The following is a 7,715-nucleotide window of genomic DNA, read 5'->3' on the forward strand; positions in this document are numbered from 1 at the left end:
TGCAGCTGGTAATCACATGTTCTCGCGCACACACAAGCACAGACACACACACACCCCATATATATTATTTATATAGATATATATTATATATATATATATATATATATAGATATTATATATAATATATATATATATATATATATATGTATATATATATACATATATATATATATATATATATATATATATATAGTATATATATATATATATATATATATATATAAGTACTTCAACTATATTGCCTAGCTGGCACTTTTTCTAACTACTTCTTTACTTTCTCCTTTATTTTCCCTAATAATTTCTCTTTATTACATACCTATTGGCGATAGCAAAGAAAAATTCCTCCCTGTTGCTTTTGGAAACTCTCACATCTCCATCATGAGGAAAAAAAGTGGGATCATAGCTATCAAGTATCATTAGCTTTACATTGGCCCTGGGATCAATAACCGAAGCGCCATATATATATATATATATATATATATATATATATATATATATATATATATATATATATATATATATATATGTGTGTGTGTATGTGTGTGTGTGTGTGTGTGTGTGTGTGTGTGTGTGTGTGTGTGTATCTGCTTGTGAACGTGTGTATGCAAGGGAAATTCACCTACTGAGTGGGCTCGCCCCGAATATGTTGTTTGCAGTTTTCAGCAATTGACAACCTTCGAATGAATGGAATTTCTAAAAATAACCAAATGACTGTCGTATATCATTCGTGCCTCTGCTTATCAATATTTGAAATGTGTTTTATTTGCTCACAATTTATTTAAAGAAAACAAAATAAAAAAAAATGTTTAGACTTAGTGATGCTTCTGCGTTAATAGTTCGGTCATACGGTTGAATACCATAGTCAAAAGATGTGATTTCACAGAGAGAGAGAGAGAGAGAGAGAGAGAGAGAGAGAGAGAGAGAGAGAGAGAATCCTATGTCCCTAGTCTTAAAGGTTTGCATGAGTCCTCATTAGAAAATTTAGGTATTACTAGATCAAATTATTCGTAAACGTATTGTCGTATGATACAATTGCAAAAAGTGAATGCTCCTTTAGACTAATTTTAATAGTCTAATGCTAATCATTGATATATGAAAACAGTTGTTTACCCTCGAAAATTTTATGACCTCTCTCTCGATGCATAATAATTTTTTCATATTGCAGGCTGGTATGGACAGAATCCTAATATTATTTTCATTATTTGGTCTAAATAGGATTTTTTGATAAACTGGTAAAAAATGCGAACACTGAAAAATGCAACCCTTTTTGTGAAATAATAATACTTTTGGAGCGTTTCGAGTGATCACATTTGAGAGATAACTACTGTTACTTGAATTTTTACTGTTGAAATATTTCTATAAGTATGTAGTGTGATTAAAGAACTTGAAGTTTCAGTTAACCTCAAGAAAAGAGAAAACAAAGTTATCCCATAGCTGCCCTGCAATTGTCTCCTTATTGGTAAATCTGTATTACTTCTTACCAACCTTGTGAACTCTTGATAATTGAGAAACCATTAACGTTGTAAAAGATTTACTACAGTAAACGTAATTAGGTAGAGGTTCATCTGGAGTTTTCGAAAAGGTATGTAACAGCTTATGAGCTACTTCTTGCCCTTTTTAAATAGGAATTACATATATACCCAGCTTACAGATTGGTGGAAACAATCCTTCGGGTTCTTGAGAGGTGAACCTAAAAATATCATTTAAATCCTTTTAGTCTTAATATTACAGGGAACTCACGTTTATATGGTATATACCACAGTAATCTAGACACAAAACACAAAACGGGCATAAGTATTTATACTATAACTAAAAATACCTTTACAATATATAATTTTCGCAAATTGAACCTTGCGGATCAAGAAACAATTAGTATATAAGGAAGCAAGAGAGAGGTATCAGTAATTGTTTCAAAGAATATATTGACTATTCGGAAAACGCCAATTTATATTAAATGAAACTACTTTCAATTTCACTTATCATAATTTAGCTTTGAAACCTTATATCGCTAGATAATGGTCATTTGACAGCCCCTAAATCCACGGCCTAGGTATACGTAGACCGTGCCTAATTCTATAAAGGACAACCTTGACGTCCCTGAGTCCAATTCTCGTACAGAACTCCTAACTTCAGCAAACACAATTCATTCGTTCTTCGTTAATAATTAATGGCTTCCTCACACCGTATTTGCTTTCACATGAAAAGGAGGCCTTTTAGTATCAGCAGAACTACTGAGGTGAAATTACCTGAAGACTTCCTCCTGTAATCCCAAAGACACTCATATTTTGCTCTTCGTTTTGGAGTGATTAGCATTCATTTTTCAGATGCAATTCCTGGCTGATTTCGGTTCACTTTAATACTCCATTTTGAAAAACGTTCGCCATCTTTCAGAATCCTGTTCTTTTGATTGTATATACGATGAAAATTCTGGGTGGATTTCCAAACGTTATTAGGCGAAGACGATGCATTTCGCTGCCTCAGTCATTTGAAAAGAACACTAATATGGCCCCACAAGAACGTAGACACGTCATCAGCATTAGAAAAATTTTGTTCGGGAAGATCTGGTCCTTCACACTAACAGCTCTGACGATCATATTATGTTGCGTGAATACTGCGCACTTCAATTTCAGCGGAAGCAGCACTACTGCCATTCTCCATAGAATTATGAACATTAATCTAGTTGTCAGTACAACATCCTTGCAAATGTACATTTCTGTGCGTAGTATCCGTCCATCTCAGATTGTGAACAAAACGAAAGGCCTCATAGAAGAAAAGAAAAGCATAAAAAACTTTTTATTGTTGCAAATAGTCATATTTCTTTTCGCAATTATTCGAAGGAAATGTAAGACAACATATACAATGTGACTTTAGGACTTTAGCTGCTTTGACCTTTTCTCTCCAGAGAGCCATGGCGGCGAAACCTTCCCATGAGTGAAATGGAAATCAAATAGATGGGTGATCGGGCTTTCTCTTTTTGTTATGCTTTTAATAGGAGTACTGACTGTGATCGTTATATGTTCATTTTTCCATTTGCTTGCTTGACTTTGGTATCTTTATCTTGTTCTATTTTCTGCCTGTTTTATGCAAAATCTATGTCTTATTAATAATAATAATAATAATAAAGTTTACTTAGGAAGCAGACCCTCTCTCAAGCATACTTTATTAAAAGTAATGGCTACTTCAGCAGCGTTACAATTGTAGAGGTTATTCTCTATTTTCCGAAAAGCGGTTTTTTCCGTGCTACTTAAACAGGCTAGTAGAGTGCCTATAGAGGTCATGATCAAATACTGGGTCAAAATCGGTTTATTTGGAAAAAGCCGCTATTCGGAAAATAGGTAAGAATCTATACAAGTGTAACGCTGCTGAAGTAGCCATTACTATTATAATAATAATAATAATAATAATAATAATAATAATAATAATAATAATAATAATAATAATAATAATAATAATAATAATAATAAATAATAATTCAAGAAACATTGTATACATATAGATAATATGAGCATTTTCAAGTTAATGACCAGTAAATTTATTTTTCTAACTTGTTTTTTTTTTTTTTTTTTTTAGAATGTTCCTGTATTTCTTTTTTAAGACTTATAAAGTGGATATGAAAATATGGAAATGAGCATGTCTGGAACATACATGAGAGGGATAAATTATGAAGTGAAAAATATAGTGCAAGGATTCGTCACAGAACATTTTTACTCTAGATTTTTGCCGTCCTGATAACTTTTTATCCCGCAGAACAATCCCCTTTCCTGTGTAGAAAAGGTGAGAACTGTTATAAATAGGCGATAGATAAGTGTGGGCAACGGAGGTTAATAAACATTTTTACGAAACATTAAATGATATAGCTTTCGATATAGCATTAGGTACGTAATCAAAAATATTGGAATTTCGCTTTTTGGAAATTTTTTTCATATCCAAATTTCAAGGAAACGGAATAAAAACGTATTTGGGGAATCAGTCTGAGTTCTTAGAAATCACTCTTCATAACTGAAGTTTAACAAAAGATGCAAAAAAAAAAAAAATACAGTTGCTGGATATGTATGTGACTGTTCCCAGAAATCTTTTCCGAGATATAAATTTGAGGAAGGCTTCAAGAATCAAACTTTCATTCTCAGTGATAAAATCAATGGAGGAACTTCTCACTTTCAAGATGGGAGATTCTGTGAATGGAAAAAAAATGTCTTTATTTTTAAAGGGGAAAATGATTGAAGGCGTAATAATTGTCGCCGAGGAGAGAGTCGTTTCACCAGAAATTTTAGATTCAATAATATATTTATTGTCAATTCAAAGTTGACTCGTAGCTCGTGTATTGAACGAAGATATATAAATGCCAAATATTAATCAAATAAATGCTGCTATCAAATATATTATTTCTTTTATTATTTTTTCAGTAATTATCAACGAGTATAAGTGATGTAATTGGTGCTCATTTAATATGGAAATTCCATTTAATTTCCCAAACTTTCAGTCGCTTTCCATTCTTCTTCTTCTTCTTCTTCTTCTTCTTCTTCTTCTTCTTCTTCTTCTTCTTCTTCTTCTTCTTCTTCTTCTTCTTCTTCTTCTTTTTTTCTTTTTTTTTTTTGCTTTGTTAAATTTGAAACCTAAGATCACGATATCATATTTTTATAAGACGGACCCGAATTCGATCATTTTCTTTCCTCCATGTGACTGACCTGTTTGAGTACTTGGTAAAGATTGATTTACAACACATTTAAAATTATTCTCAAAACTAATTTTATTTTGTTCTTTATGGATAATGAAAGGCAAATAAAGATATGTAATTTATATTTTATATACATTTATTTAAAAAATCACTATTTCCTAAGTTCAATATTATACTATAGACATCGATTGTGATTACCCGGTAAAGTATAAATAACTTGTAATTTATAAAGCATATTTGCAAATTTTATTTGAATTAGCAAGTATGCCTTATTCAGGGGCAAAATTGAAAACTAATAATAATAATAGTAAAGAAAACAGGAAAATAAGGTAAAGAAAATAATGATCAGATCTAACGCATTATTACATAGTCAAGAAAAGTAATAATGTGTGTAAAATCTGAAAAATGTATTAGGAATTTCATTGCTCTTAAAAGAGAGTACATTTTCGCCAATACTTGATACTTTTATCACGTTTCATCCGCCAGAGCCATTTGATTGTTAGGATCCGAAGGAAATCTTAACGTACAAAGAAAATATACAAAGTCAAGCAGGCTCGGACGACGGGACAATAACTATTCAATATCCAGTATAGGGCATTGTTTCATTAGTAACAAATTTGAAGCATTCTCTAATGTCTCCAAAAGTTGGCTATCAAAGGACAGAGATGGTTCCACGGTGAATGTTTTTGCATACGTTCTCAAAGTTCAGCCCTTTCGTTCGTGAAATGCTCAAGCAACACACACACACACGCACACTGATATGAACATGTACACAGTTCAACAGCTAACTTCCTTGCTATGGGCCTTAAGGCCTGTCCACACGAGCGGGCCTGATCGGCATGCTCCGGGGTGGACGGGCAAATTCTGGCGGGCTTACCGCGAATGTTGTCCACAAGGATGAGGCGATGGAGAGGTGGGCGTGCCCGACGATATCAGTAGTGTGGTCAGTGCGGTACGATAAACATGGTGCCTACCGCAAAGATGAAGATAGTGTAGCATGATAATTGCTTTTGCGTGTGATGAGAAAGAAGAAAATGTGGTGCAAAGAATGGCTCGGTAAAAGAAATGTATTTGGTTAACGTAAGTCTGCCAAGGTCGAAGCTCAAGCCATCGGGCACCACCATGGTGATTTTGCTACAAGACCCATCGGGCAATTTGACGGTTTGCCCGTCAATCGTGCCCGTTAGAGGAAACGTCCGCCGATCAGGCCCGATCGTTTGGACAGGCCTTTATTCTTTACCTTTCCAATAGAAAAAAATTAGTAAATAAATAAAAATGCTAATATAAAAGAAGGTGTACAAAAAAAAAAAAAAAAAATGAGGTGGTACGTAGCCATCACGGCCAAAATACAAGAGAAAATATTGAGCACACATAAGTCAAGTAATACTGTTTGCACCCAATATGCATATTTCATTAAAAAAGAGAAAAAAATATAAAACTTGGCAAAATCAAACGTTGTACTACGAAAAATATCAGTACTTCTTTTCGAATTTTCATACTCAAGAAATCCAAGAGAAAATAAGAATTTTTTGGAGAGTTTATAAGAAAACGTGTATGATGGCAATACAAAAATATTTGCTACTCATTCTCAGCTTGCACTGATGAAATGATGACAAATAAAAATCAAAACAAATAGCATGATTAATATTTATGCATCTGAAGCATAATTTTCACAAGCAAAATTACAAGAGAAAAACATATATAGTCCTCTGACACTGAACAAGCAAGGGAAAAAAATATGCACCTACCTCTCACCTAACAAATTAAAAGTAGACATAGAAAGGAAAACCTCATCTTTTCCATTCCCTTTCCCACGAACTCGTCCTATTGCTCTCGAAGCGGTGAAAATGTGCAACTGGAAATGTAAGCAATACCGCGAGTCTTTGCAGAACTTGGCGGATGAACAAGAAGTCTGCGAATTTTGGGTCTCACGAAGCAGACCATCAGGTGAAACAAGTCCTTGTGAAGTATACCGATAAATGGTGCGAAGTTCTGATAGTTTTCCGTGTAATGGGAGGTTTCTCTTGAAGAGGAGAAACATTGCAGTTTTAACGACAACTCGTTTGTTTCTTTCAAGACTACGATATCTGTATCGTTCAATTTGAGACCCTAACAAGAAATATTTGCTACAATATATATAATATATATATATATATATATATATATATATATATATATATATATATATATATATATATATATATATATATATATATATATATATATATATATATCTATGATTTGTAATTGCACGCATGCAATGTTTATGCTATTATATATTATTCACAAATAATAATTAAATATCGACTTGACAGTACACAGCGGATTAATAACAGCCAATCGGTGGTGTGCTGTACTAACGCAAAAAGGGCCTAATCATGCATCATTCTCTTCTGGGCTTAGGTTATAGGTAAGGCAAAGTTAATTCAATATTAATTCACTTCATATTATGGCATATTCAATTCACTATACCTCGGGAATAACTTACATCTAATTGAAATTATATTTGTTGCTAAGTATTTCATCACCTGTGGAATTCGAATCCCGTTGTCTGGTTTCGAAACAACGGTAAATACTGATAGTCCAGTGGAAAATCACTAAACCTTGTTTTGTTACATAACATATGTTTTATGTTTTTTTTTTCTGGGGAAAATTTTTCATTAAGCAAATTCAAAATGGCGGCTGGTGACTAGCAGAACACCTAAATTTAACTATATTCGTTCTTCTAATGGATATCAAGACTTGAATTTGGCAGCAAAATGTATATTTAGGTAGACAAGGAATACAATCGTGGACTCCAAATTATCATATTTTCATTATTTTCAGACTAAATTATAATTATATGAGGCCAAATATCAAATCTTTGTCACATGTGAAGCCAATATTTCTCAAAATCTCATATGAGGTCAAAGGCATATCAACATTATATTATACAACTGTTCATTAAATTCAACAAAATACAATACGGTACTATGATATACTGGGATAATTCTACAATTTTATGTCTAATCACTGTCGGATGAATCCACCTCAATTCTGC

Source organism: Macrobrachium nipponense, chromosome 9 (genome assembly GCF_015104395.2).
Source record: "Macrobrachium nipponense isolate FS-2020 chromosome 9, ASM1510439v2, whole genome shotgun sequence".
Lineage (NCBI taxonomy): Eukaryota > Metazoa > Arthropoda > Malacostraca > Decapoda > Palaemonidae > Macrobrachium > Macrobrachium nipponense.